Here is a 14,408-nt window from a genome sequence, read left to right on the forward strand (position 1 = left end):
TGGAGCAATAGGACATTTCATCAAATGGGAGAGCCAATGATCAAACTATTCATTTTGGGTTATGAAGACAGTAGATGGCAGTATCTCCCCAACACGTCCTAGCGAGAGAAAAACTTACAGTTGACCTCTCTGCAACAGAGCCTGAAACCCCACCCTACCCAGTAACAGTTGCTAGATAGGACAAACTTTCCTCGTTGCTGCAATTTAAAAAGAGGCAGACACCGGCTACTCAACTCCCTGAATGAAGCTTGAGGGATGTTTTCTTTTTTGAACTCAGGAAGACCAATTTCCAAATTTTCTGATGAATGCTTTTGCTTTGTCATGCACGGACAGAACATTCATTTCCAGCCCACAAAGAGAAGATGTCCAGAGATGTAAACACAATGAGCTAAGCATATCACCCAACAAGGAATCCCTGAAGGAGTCAAAAAGGGGAGATGGCTAATCATTTAGGAAAACCTGCAGTTCTGCTTGTGGGTTACAGTGTTCCCCGAGGAGAGCCATCCCACCTCAGTGTGAAAGAGCAGTCACTGGTGAAGGGAATCTATATCATCACAGAAACATGCAAAAAGTTGAGAATTCACTACATAACCTTGTTGAATTTCACTATTTTAAGACTTGGCCCGGGCCTTGAGGCATTTTTTTTAGTAGCAAGATCTTGGTAGTGTATGAAAAAGAATAAGCCAAGAGGCATTGGATGTGATGTTTTAGAGCCAGGTGTTTAGACCATTGAACATAAGAATGGCCATACTGGGTCAGACCAAAGGTCCATCCAGCCCAGCGTCCTGTCTACTGACAGTGACCAATGCCAGGTGCCCTAGAGGGAGTGAACCTAACAGGTAATGATCAAGTGATCTCTCTCCTGCCATCCATCTCCACTCTCTGACAAACAGAGGCTAGGGACACCCTTCCTTACCCATCCTGGCTAATAGCCATTAATGGACTTAACCTCCACGAATTTATCTAATTCTCTTTTAAACCCTGTTATAGTCCTAGCTTTCACAACCTCCTCAGGCAAGGAGTTCCACAGGTTGATTGTGCGCCGTGTGAAGAACTTTGTTTGTTTTAAACCTGCTGCCCATTAATTTCATTTGGTGGTCCCTGGTTCTTATATTATGGGAACAAGTAAATAACTTTTCCTTATTCATTTTCTCTACACCACTCATGATTTTATATACCTCTATCATATCGCCTCCCTTAGTCTCCTCTTTTCCAAGCTGAAAAGTCCTAGCCTCTTTAATCTCTCCTCATATGGGACCCGTTCCAAACCCCTAATCATTTTAGTTGCCCTTCTCTGAATCTTTTCTAATGCCAGTATATCTTTTTTGAGATGAGGAGACCACATCTGTACACAGTATTCAAGATGTGGACGTACCATGGATTTATATAAGGGCAATAAGATATTCTACATCTTATTCTTTATCCCTATTTTAATTATTGCTAACATCCTGTTTGCTTTTTTGACTGCTGCTGTACACTGCATGGACATCTTCAGAGAACTATCCATGATGACTCCAAGATCTCTTTCCTGATTAGTTGTAGCTAAATTAGCCCCCATCATATTGTATGTATAGTTGGGGTTATTTTTTCCAATGTGCATTACTTTACATTTATCTGCATTAAATTTCATTTGCCATTTTGTTGCCCAATCACTTAGTTTTGTGAGATCTTTTTTGAAGTTCTTCACAGTCTGCTTTGGTCTTAACTATCTTGAGCAATTTAGTATCACTAGAGGAGGTCTTACCTGTCATTCCCTTTTCACCCTCCATGCACACTGCAATACACTGTTCCCATCGTACATGGAAGACTTCAATTTCTCCTGAAATGTCTCGAAGAAGCACTCTTCTCTTGTGCATCCTGGCCCTGCTTAGCAAAAGAGCATGTCTTCTTCAGAACATCAGAAAATAGACTACACAGATAGTAGAAGATATGCAGCACCAGAGATATCACACGACTCATGAAGTCAAATTGCCAAGTAGTCACTTCTCCTGAGCTTTGGAAGCAGTTGCTGTTGGACCTTCTCAGCCATCTCACTGATAAAGCAAACTTTTGTCAACAACATCGATTGTACACAGAAGGGTACAGTTGCTTGAAATAGCATATACCTTGCACCTCTGAGCAAATCACAGAGATTCAAAGTAACATTCCTGATTGGCAGTGGTGTTGACTTAGCCAAGTTTCAAACAATAAAGTTTTTGTTGATTTTTCAAGGCCTCAAGTTTTCTCCAAAAAGAATCCTCAATTTATGTTTCTGTGATTGAAGTTTGGTTTCTGAGCAACTTACTTTGTGCTGTTCGCAGGCAGCACTTCAGAATGCAATGCACACTGAGGTTTTGAATCCACTGATGCAAATCTATACCTTGTATTTGTTACACTAACTATTTCCACCTTTTATTTTTCTCTTTCTGAGCTGTCAGTGGAACAACTCGCCACTGTCTTTTCCAACACAGAATCTGTCTTTCTGAATCATCCTTCAGACAGAGCTGAACTCCAGTAAAATCTGAGCAACACATGCAATGTGGTTTTGTAAAGCTCAGCAGTGCCCTCAGGCCTCAATGATTGCATCTTACACATCTGGTGCTCAAATTCAGGGACGTGTTTGTCATGGTCCATGTACAAAGGGTACTTGCACTTCATATCATACATAATGACTAATGGTTTTTGATGGGGCTTATCCTGTGTTGTAACTCCAGGAACAGAGGCTCCAGCAGCCTACTGAACACACTCACATTCAGGTCTATACTAAAATACTAGCTAGTGTTCTCGGGTTAGAACAATTAGTTGGGAATTGGTCCTGCTTTGAGCAGGGGGTTGGACTAGATGACCTCCTGAGGTCCCTTCCAACCCTGATATTCTATGATAATACAGTGTCCTAAAAGGGATACAACGTTACATGGCTAATGTTGTGTAGCCATTTTTTGCAAGATTTTACACTTTTCATATGTCCTTACATGAGCTCCCAGGACTCCCTCTGTGACTGCCACAGCTAGGAAACAGCATATCAGAAAAATCCTATACTGGAAAAGTGATAATTTAATGATTTGATACTGTAGGTGTCTTCCCATCTCTACTATTTCTGGTTCTTGGATTACGGCACCCAAGAAGCACTATTAGTTTCCCAGCTATTTAAGAATTCAGCTCAATCACACATTCAGATAAAAATACTGGGGCTTCACCCCACCCCCTTATTTTTTCTCATTTTCAAATTAGAACCCCAAAGGCTTATCCTAATTTTTTGTATTTTTACAAGCTCAGTGGTAATATTTATTAACCTAGTCTTTAATTTATTATTAAATGTTATCAGAGTTGGCCCAAGGCCTCACCCAGGAACAAAGCCTCACATGCTAGGTACTGCACAGACCCATAGTAAGAGATCATTCTTGCCTCGGAGAGCTTGCAGTCTGCATAGGCAGGACAGAGGAAGACTGGGGGAAGCACTCTACAAGCAGAGTGATAGCTAGAAAAAAGTCACATTAGTTCCAATTTTTGGTATCTTTTGTTTGTATGTGACTTATTAAAAATTATTTTAAAGGATAATTCTCTGACTGCAGTTGCAGTATGTGCAATCTGAACAACAGTCATGAGAAACAATCCCATTTTTGTAATAAAAGAGGACTTCTCACACTTATAGCTGTCATTGTTATCCATGATGGTTTCTGCCTACCGACGGTTGACAAATGTTCCATATAAAAGTGTGCACCACATTATGCAGGTTAAGAAGATATCACAAGCCATGACTGTCTGAAGAAGGAAAAAAAACTGATCTGAGCAGTTTCCTTCAGGCAGTGAGTGACCTGATCTAGTTCTGTCTGCTAGAATGTCTTTCCTAATCCTTTAGAAATCTCAGTAAATGAGGGTTTATTGTCTATTTCAGGTAACACTTTAAAACCATATTAATATAAAAGCTCTGTACTAGTGTCCACATGATTTCTAGCTCCATAAAACATTTGTAAAGAGGTGGCTGAAACTAAATTCCTGGAGTTGGGGATCCCTGAGCTGTGCGTAAATTCAGAATCTGAACCTAGATCTGAATGTTAATTTCATGGCTTGTTCATATGTCTATAATGGGTAAAACCAAAACCCAAGCTCCAAAGGGTTTTGGGGGTTAGAGGCTGAGGCAGCAGTCAAAATCTAGAACCAGATCTGATTTTTTCAGCTCAAACTCTTTGTGTGTGTGTGTGTGTGTGTGTGTGTGTGTGTTAGATAATCAGTATATTTCATTGAATAACCAGCATATTTCCTAATATAGCAGGATAAAGTTTCACAATAGCATTCATTCATAAAAGCAAGACTAAAGCCAGGCTATCTTACATCATTTCAATGAATGCTTTAGAGTTAAATGGGAATCATGAGACCTCCAGCCTACACAGGGAGGAAGTGGTTTTATAGGCTTGCCAGATTAAAGAGTGACATCACATTATCTTCGTCAATACTGATTCCAGTTCTTCGATACCAGCAAACATGGAAAATACTGTTCCTGTATCACACGCCCAGACATCACTTTCCATTCATTAATGAAAAGAGGATGGTTCAGCAAATCTTGCCTCAGCAACAGGTCCTGCCTCCTGCTGTAGACAACTTGCAAAGCTAGAAAGAGTAGCCCTTCATGGTCTCAGGCTGATCTATTCAATATGCACATGCAGGGCCGGCTTTATGACCCATGGGGCCCGATTAGACTACTCGGTGGCGGGGTGTCCGCTCCAGGTTTTCCATGGCACCGAAGGACCCCCCCGCTGCTGAAATGCCACCGAAGACCCCCAGAGCGGACCCTCCACCACCAAAATGCCACCAAAGAACCCCAGAGTGGGGCCCCCCTGGCGCGGGCACAGGGCCCTCTTCGGCACGGGGCCCAATTCCGAGGAATTGGGTGAATCAGCTTAAAGGAATATAGCCACTTGTTATTTGCTTATGCCACAAATCAAAGAAAACTAAAGTATCTGTTGGGTTTTTTCCTTCCTCCAGATAGAACAGTGTTGCTGTTTGTGCCATCACTTTTAATCCTAAACTGACCAGCCACAGCACTTGAGTGTGTTCACATCCATGAATATGAAAAAGTCATGCTTGTCTGGCTTTATAGAATTCCTATGAAACATATGGCCATAGAGCTACATATTACTGGCACAGACTTACACACTAGTCCCTTTCTGTGGGAATCCACTGACACCTAATGTGAATGATGGACGTAAAATCCTGACGACAAAGAATTCTAACATCATGTCATGACTTCTCTGGTGAAAATCAGGGCGGTGAGAGGTGAGGGGAGGTACACTAGTGTAACACTAACTTTCTGGCTGTAACCCTCCCATTTGATTCCCAGGCTGAAAGACAGCAGAGGTGTGTGACACTGCCTGCATTTGTATCAGACAAACCAGAAGACTGCCAGGGAGACATATATGTTAGCAGAAATTTGGACTGAAGCCACATGCAGCCCCTTTGACAAGAGAGGTAAAGGGAGTAAGATCTGAAAGTAGCCGACACGTGTTCCTTACCTAATCTCTTGGACAGAGAATTCTCTAACCAGGATTGTCCTGTACTCTTAAAATAAAATTCATTCTTATCCCTAAATTGAGGCTTAACACTCCTTCCCAAACTATAGCACTAGCTAGATATGCACTATGTTATTTAAAAGCTTTTTGTGCATTATTTATTAATTACACAGCTCCAAACGTATGCCAGGCACTATACAAAAAAGAATAAGACAAGAACTCTGCCTCTGAGATATTATGAGGTAGGAGGCTCCCCTGTCCTGTAGACCCTGTACTTCTCACATGGATAGTTACCCTACAGATGGAAACTTCCCTCACACTATAGCTCTTGGATACAAGAGCAAAACTATCTACAAAGTGCTTAGGATTTTCCTTTGGGGGAAGTCATCCTCCAGAGCATAAGCACTGGACACAGGTCCAGTTTGTAGAGGATGCAGCAGATTCTTCTTTCCAGCCCCTGCCTGCCATTAGTTTCATACTGTGACAATGATAAAAGGCTCAGAAGGTGAATGGGAACCACTGACCTTGCATTGTCATGATACTGCAACTTGGAAGAGAAGAAAACTTATCACCAGTTGTAAGAAGTATGAATCTGGACGGGAGGAGGACAGGCCCTGAAGGCAGTGCAGAAGAAGATCACCACCTGGATCTGCACCCTCTGGAGAATGTTAGACCAAAAATCTGGCAAATGGAAACCCAGCAGACATGCCCACAAAGTGTGTGAAAATCAGTGTCTGGAGAGAACAGTGGACACATCGCTTTATAACCAGCACCCACACATCAGGTCTTGCAGCTAACAAGGGTGGATAAAGTTCTGCCCAAACCTGCACATCCACTTGTATCTTGGAGAACTTGGACCTCAGGGCCAGCTGTACAATGAAGAAGTCAAAATGAGAGGTGATATATTGAAGTTGAGGGTTAGGACAATGACCACAAAGCCAGGGAGAAAAGATGTCAAGAGGCCCCAAAATTCCATGACTTGAAACAATCCTCCTTGAAACAAGCCCCTCCTCGTTTCATGTCAGGAGCCCTCCCTGACCCCAGAGGGCTGGCAATGGTGAGCAGAGTTGGTTATAAGCTAAAAGATTTAAAACCTTTTGGAACAGCCTCTTTGAAGTCACTAAGGAGGTCCCCAGCTTGCACCCACCAATTCATACCCTGGCAACTGTGGGAGATTCTGAACCTACCTACAGAAGTAGATGTTCCCTGAACTGAAGTAGCTTAACACAGACAGAGACACCTTACAGATACTACAGAAGGAAATCATTCAGCCTTGGCCTTAGCAGTGGTACTATATGGTGCTATCCACAGAGGGCAGGTGAAGTCTATCTGAATGATTCCAGTCTATGAGGAGTAGGGTGACTACTGCAATTTAAATCTGAAAATCCCAACTCAGATTATAACAACAATTCTGCATAGTCAGTCCAAAAAGTATTAAAGCTACATTATGCATGTGGGAAAACAGATCTGAGCAAATCTTTCTTCAGTAATATTCTTATACACTCAAATTACAACCAATACCTATGGTTCCCCTGGAATTAACTTCTCTTCAAATGGATATGTCACCCCAAGAGTCTTTAGCATGGCAATTAAATTTCTGAGAGCTTGTGATGGGGCATCTGCTGCACACTGGCACATAAGGGGTTAAAGCAATCCTTTGGACGCTGCCCAGGAGGCAGCCAATAAGGAAAGAGTTTATAGGAATGCAGGAGGCAGCTAATCAAGAGAGAGCTTATAGGGGCAGCCAATGAGGACCGGGATGTGCCGTATAAAAAGGGCTGCTGGGCAGAGCAGCTTCATTCCCTCCCTGGAGCTCAAGGAGGGAAGACCAGTTGTCTTACAGAAGGAAGATAGCAACTGGGACAGAGCAGTGTTGGGCAGGATCAGGGGAACGGGCGCAAGCTCCCAGCTGCCTGCTGACAGACTGAGGCCCTGAGATAAGGGTGGAGAAGGTATTAGGGCTGAGGGAAAGTGGCCAGGGAAATAGACGGCGGGACTGGAGGGGATGCAGCATGTGGTTGCCGGGACCCCGAGTAGGGGGTGGGCCCGGATCCCCCCTCTTTGCTACCATTCAACACTGAGGAGGAAGTGGCTGGACAGTGGATTGCTGGTCCCCCGGAAGGGGGGAGAACCGAGTGGGGCACAGCTGAAGGGCTGTGTCTGGAAGAGGATGCCGCGGTCCTGGGAGAGACACATGTCCTGGAGCAGAAGTGATGGTGGTGAGATGTCACCAGAGGAAGGTGCACTGGCAAACTAAGCTACTTCCCTGGACAGCCAGCAGGAGGCACCACAGTGGTGGGTCCACACCGTCACAGAGCTCCAGAGATAAGAACACTAATTCACTGTTTAGATCATGTCCTCCCTCCTTGAGCTCCAGGGAGAGACTGAAGCAGCTCTGCCCAGCAGCCCTTTTTATACGGCACAGCCTGGTCCTGGCTGGCTGCCCCTATAAGCCTAATGTCTATTCCCAACTGTTCAAAAGTTAATCTATTGGTTCCTTTTGGATTACAGAGCCAGAAGCCAAACCTCCCACTTCTAGAGAATGCCCTCTCTATCTCAGCTTATCCCTTCCTTTCTAACACTGTCAGGCCAATGTGTCAGAGACCCAGCTTTAGACATCTGGTGGGGAGTTTTTTGTTTTTGTTTTTTTGTCATCCTTCCTCCTCCATCTCCCCCATGTCGTACAGTTACACGTTTATCTCCTCCCATGTGACCTCAAGGGAATTTCCACAGTGTACTTTCTGAGGAGGATGACATGACAGTCATTGCATGTTTCCAAACCCAGGATTCTATTCACAGTCTTGGTTCCTGTTTTTCCCGTGCCACCTTTACAAATTAAAGTATTATTTTGAAGGTGTAGCCACACAATAGTTGTCTCCCAGGCCCCCTCCACGTCTTATGTCCAAATAAGCATCCCTTACACCAAGCCCCCAGTGTCCACCATTCTAGTCTAATAACCATGCAGTCTGTATGCTAATTTTCCTGGCTATTAAAGGTCAGTCTGAACCCAGCCCAGAGCCTAATGTCCCTTTCTTTTTTGGTCCGAGGCTTAAATGACTTGCAAATCTTGCACCTTTCGCTGATATGGGTTTCTCCCAAGCAGCACAGTCTGCGTTTGGGTCACTTCTGGGCATAGAATGCCTACAAGAGCTGCATGACTTAAACCCCGGGGTGCGGGGCATGCCCCGGCCTGGGTTCACTGACTAACTAAACTAACTAAACAGCTTAACTAACTACAGGTACTAATGCTGAACAAACGAACAGTTCTGGGATGAGCTACAGCAAAGCTGGAGCACAGCAATTCCAATGCACCTACACTGGCAGCAAGAAGGAACTGAGCGTGCAGCTCCCCTTAGATCGTGCCAGGCAGGCACCACTCCAGAGGTCACGGGGGCGCTCCCCCCATGGGTACTGCTAGGGGAAAAATTTCCGGCACCAGTGCACGTGGCGAGCACGCACATCTATTGTGGAATAGACATGAGCAACACATCTCGAAGAAGAACCCCACTCCTAGGCTCACCCATACCAGAAGTTTCTTTCTGGCCACGAGTTGAACATTTGACTAAGTATTTTGCCTTTTTTCTGCAGTGGGGGTTACACTTGCCTGTGCGGGTTTCGGGAGTATTATTGTGTCACTCTGCATACCAGGCAGAAGGTTGCACTCACAGCTGGCATCAGCCTGCTCCATCTTGTCACTCTCACTATCTCTGTCACGGGAGATTTGTGGGGAGGAAGGGCTTTTGTCATGCTGTGGCAGCCTGCACTAGGCAATGAGTCTCAGATACTGGCTGGCTTTTATGAGGAAGAACCTCAACTCCTCAAATGGCCTATGAAAGGGCCTCACAAAATTGCAGCCCCTCCACTTAGGGGAGTGAAGGGCAACAATGGAGATGCTCCCCCAGGAGCCTATAGGCAGGGAATAGTCAGACCCATGGTTCTACCCCCATCCCCTTTCCTTTACACACATGCCAGCCAGCTCTGCTGACTGGCAGCGCAAGAGGGGAATACAAATCCCTCTTCAAGGGATACAGCATCTTATGCCAAGCTCTTTGAGGCACTCTGCCTCTCAAGAGCAGAATGCCTCCTGTGATTCCCTTGGGTAATGCAGCTCTACACCACGCCAATGCAGGGCTCAGTCTAGCCCAAAGAGGAAAAAAGTACAATATAAATTAAAATCTGTCTTGAAAATGTCCTCCAATCTCTTTGGGCCACTTCCAGAAACACAAGAAAACAGCATCCGAGTATTCCAAGAAAACAATCAAAGAGAAAGGGGGGAAAAAGACAAGCTGACTATTAGATGCTTCCAAACTGATATAAAATAAACCACCACCACATATTAGAAATGACTGCTCACAGTCAAAGAGAGCTTGTCTGCCATAAGATTGTTCTCAGATCCATCAAAACATTCGTCATTCAACCTCTCTCTCATTATTCACTTGTGTCATAAGAAAAGCTTTCATATCATCATAATTGAAAAAACAAACAGCTTCCCATCTGCAAACAGTCTGAGCTTAGTGGGGAAATGGATGGAAGCAGTTGTACCAACAAATGTGAACTCTGATTTAAGCTTCAATCATTTTTCCTGTGGATTTGTGGAGCTCTAACATCATCTTGGAACATACAGGTTTGTTCTAAGGCTATGACAAGTTGTCTCTCCTTCTCCATACTTTACACACAACCCCTTCCTTCTCTATTGTAGAAAAGTGACTTTCAGTGCATGCCAAAGTAGCAGATTTTGAAGTAGAATTCAGAGAAAAGAATTTAAAAGTCATTTGAAAAATGCTTTAGCAATCTTCAAAAATGCTCCTAATTTTTTCCAACAAAGTTTATTGCAAAAATCTAATTGCTCTGATTAGCCCAATAACCTGATATTACAAAATTTAATAATCTTTTCCAAGACCTCTAGATTTCTCTGCAGTATCTCTTTTAACAGCTCCCTTAAAGCATCTTAGAGCTATCAGGTTATATTTATAATTCAATATTTTTCCTCTAACTTCTTAACATTTTCTTAGCTGTTTTAACTACCACATAATCTAATTTACGATCAAATAAATCAAAACATAATTCTGAGCTCTGATTAGCTGGCAAACTGTATTAAGTGATACATTATAGGATGAGGGGATAGAGCACCTCATTATGTGGTTTCTATTGATAATGGAGTAATTTACCTGATGGGGCCAACTTGGGGCAATTTATTGAGTACTATGGACCTAATTAAAAGGTACAGCTAAACTGATGAGGGATATGAAAGCTGAGACTCAATCACATGAATCCAGGAGCTTTAAGAAAAACATCAAATGCTGCAAGATTAGTGATAAAATCACATGAGTTGGGAACACTGTCAGTGCAATTTATATGCCAAGTGGGCTGGAAGAGAAGGTACAGGAGAAAAAGCAACTAATGAGAGGATGTAATAAATAATAGTCACTCTAGATTTGCTGTATAAACATGTACATATGTGGCATAATTTTCAGAGCACCCATAAGTTCCATTGACTTAAATTAAAATTGTGGATGCTCAACACCTCTGATAATTGGGCTAATGAGTAACTAAGAGTATACGGGAATACAGAACTGGTTTTTTTAGGCAGAAATGCACCCACCTATTCTATACTTGTCATAAACAGATAGTTAAGGGTTAATGACTCTTTTACCTGTAAAGGGTTAAAAAGCTCAGTAAACGTGGCTGACACCTGACCAGAGGACCAATAAGGGGGCAAGATACTTTCAAATCTTGGTGGAGGGAAGTCTTTTGTTTGTGCTCTTTGTTTGGGGGGTTGTTCGCTCTTGGGACTAAGAGGGACCAGACATCAATCCAGGCTCTCCAAATCTTTCTGAATCAGTCTCTCATGTTTCAAACTTGTAAGTAATAGCCAGGCAAGGCGTGTTAGTCTTATTTTTGTTTTCTCAACTTGTAAATGTTCCTTTTTGCTGAGAGGATTTTACCTCTGTTTGCTGTAACTTTGAACCTAAGGCTAGAGGGGGTTCCTCTGGGCTATATGAATCTGATTACCCTGTAAAGTATTTTCCATCCTGATTTTACAGAGATAATTTTTACTTTTCCTTCTTTAATTAAAAGCTTTCTTTTTAAGAACCTGATTGATTTTTTCCTTGTGTTAAGATCCAAGGGGATTGGATCTGGACTCACCAGGAATTGGTGGGGGAAGGGAGAGGGGATGGTTAAATTCTCCTTGTGTTAAGATCCAAGGGGTTGGATCGGTGTTCACCAGGAACTTGGTGAAAAAGCCTCTCAAGGCTGCCCAGGGAGGGGAAGGTTTTGGGGGGACAGAAAGTGATCCAGACACTGAAATTTCTGGATGGTGGCAGTGTTACCAGATCTAAGCTAGTAATTAAGCTTAGAAGTGTCCATGCAGGTCCCCACATCTGTACCCTAAAGTTCAGAGTGGGGGAGGAACCTTGACAATACTAAAAGAAATATAGAGGCATAATTGTGGCCTACTTGGGACTGGAATTGCACGAGAGGGTAAAGTCACGGTTTGCCTTTTGGCTTTCAAATAGAGAAAACCCTAGCGATGCAGCCTAATAATTTATCCTGATAGAGTACAAATAATAAATCAGAGCAGGACCTCATTTAGCCAACAGAAAGCCCTGTCTTCAAGGGAGAAAGGGACACGACCATGCTATGATTTTTCACTGCCTGCTCCTAGTCCCTTCAGCAGCTATTCCTCTCTTAATAGTTGATGTTTGAGCTCACTGCCCCTTTTAGGTTACTCAACCAGCTCAGCAGCAAACAAACACAACATTATACTCCGCAGTAACCTTCCCTCTCTCTTCCCAGCAAGAACATGCAGCTGAGAAAACAACTCCAACCAGAGCTCTACATTTCATGACAGGATTTCTCACAAAGATTTCTAGCACTTCAGGTCTTCAGCTGGGTGAGAAAGAATCCAGAAAAACATTTCTCATGGCATTTCAGCACCACCAATTCCAGATGAGACTGGAAAGGGAACAAGTGAAGGAGAAATGGTTAGCCATAGAATGTGGAATGTCCTAAAGGGTTCCTCTGTGAGAACAGAATGAAGGTTCTGGTCAGTTCTTTTACCTATTATATCTCTTGCCAAAAAATAAAAAACCTAAGGCACTGCCCAAGGAAGTCACTGTGTACAAAATCCTTTTAGCTTGCTGTTCTTGTCACAAAGAAAGTTGTGCCTATAAATTTCACCTGACTGAAAATACATCACAGCTCTGACAACAGAAATGATAAACTGACCTTTGGCAATGCTCAGAGTACACCAGGACTGCAAAACTGCAGGAAAGCAAAACATACTGGCAAGAAAAATAAAGGCAGCCTGTCAAGAACCTCATGTTTTTCATCACAAAACCACAGGATACTGTGGCCTAGGTCTCTCCCTATTGATTAGGGGCCCACATAAGGGAGACCACATTACTTAAGTTCAGAATGGCAGCAAGAAGAAAGGGCACGTGGAGCAGCCACTCTGCATCTCCTACATGCCATGGAAGGATCTCAACTGCACCCCTGTATCAGCATGGGGTGGGCCAGAGGAGGGGAATCCTCATTTACATGGTCTCAGTGCCCCAAAACTGGCATGTAGGGGGTTGCAACCCTAAAGCCAGGATTGGAGAGTGAATAGCATCCCTCCACCTCAGCTAAGTCCCCTATACAAATTGGGAGCATACAAAAGGATGGATTTCAGTCTAACAGAAAATCAAAAGACAAGGAGGCTTATTTGTATTCTATCAATATTTTTCAAAAATCAGCATTCTCAAAACCAGCCCAGTTTGCCCTAGGAAAGCCTAGTGAATTGTGGCAAATTACATGACCTGTTGCCTATATATATATATATATATATATATATAGGCTTTTACCATTTGAGCAGGATGGTTGCTCTTCTCAGAAGACCCATATTGTCTTGCATAACTCAGTGGTCACCTGTGGCAATGATCAGGGGTTATTTATATATAGATTATAGGCTAAAAATGTTTGGCCAAATTCTACTCTCACAGTTACAACTCTGAAACCTTAATGCATGAAAGTTGTGTTGGCATTTTGCAAAGACTTTCCTTGAGGCCTATATGTAACCATCCGGGGTGCATTTATTGTGATCACATAAGAAAAGAAGGGGAAATCAACTGCAATGAAGGCAGAATTGGCCTGATACATTTATTGGTGAATTAATAGATAATATATGCAAATTGAGTGCTACTTATTAAGAAACAAGGATCAAAGATTCCAGCTAACGGAAATCACCTTCCAAAATAATCTGTGTGGCTGCCATGGAAACTGCATTTTTTGAGTAACCAAGGGCCAGGTCCTCTTCTCTTCTGCAAGATGTGAAGGTCATCAAAAGAGGGGAAAAGGGAGGAAAGCCCCCAAAGCCAACTGAAAAGGAAGTGCCACAGTTCCACACCATGTTTTCTGCATCACCTGAAATCTCCGGAAGCTTCTTCATGCAAACACCTGATCACTGGAGACTAGCAATTTGGAAGACATGTATCTGACCTAGGGTTTGGAACTGGGGAGTATCTGCCCTGTACAGCCTGAACCCATGCCAGTCTAGAGGATTGTGAAAGTGTATACTGGAGTTAATATTGCTTCAAGCAATACCAGCTCCATGCTTAATTCCAAATCTCCCTCAGAGGGTGCAGACACAGCAGGGGGAGCCAGCAGAAGCCTGGTTGAGAAATATACAGTAAGTAACTTACATGTCAGTCTGTTATAAGTAAAATAGACTATTATAAAGCCAAATTGTTTGGCATACCAGCATTGTGCCACAAGGGGACATAAATGGAACATTTGAAAAAGATCAGGGAACATTCAAACCAGCTACGGTAATGGGAATAAAACCTGCCACAATTGCTACATGGGAAAGGATGTTAAGTCTTACTATGCATGTGTTAGAAAAGTTCCCTACATTCTGTGCTAGGTAAAGGAAACAGCTAG

Source organism: Mauremys reevesii, linkage group 2, assembly GCF_016161935.1.
Source record: "Mauremys reevesii isolate NIE-2019 linkage group 2, ASM1616193v1, whole genome shotgun sequence".
NCBI classification, from domain to species: domain Eukaryota; kingdom Metazoa; phylum Chordata; order Testudines; family Geoemydidae; genus Mauremys; species Mauremys reevesii.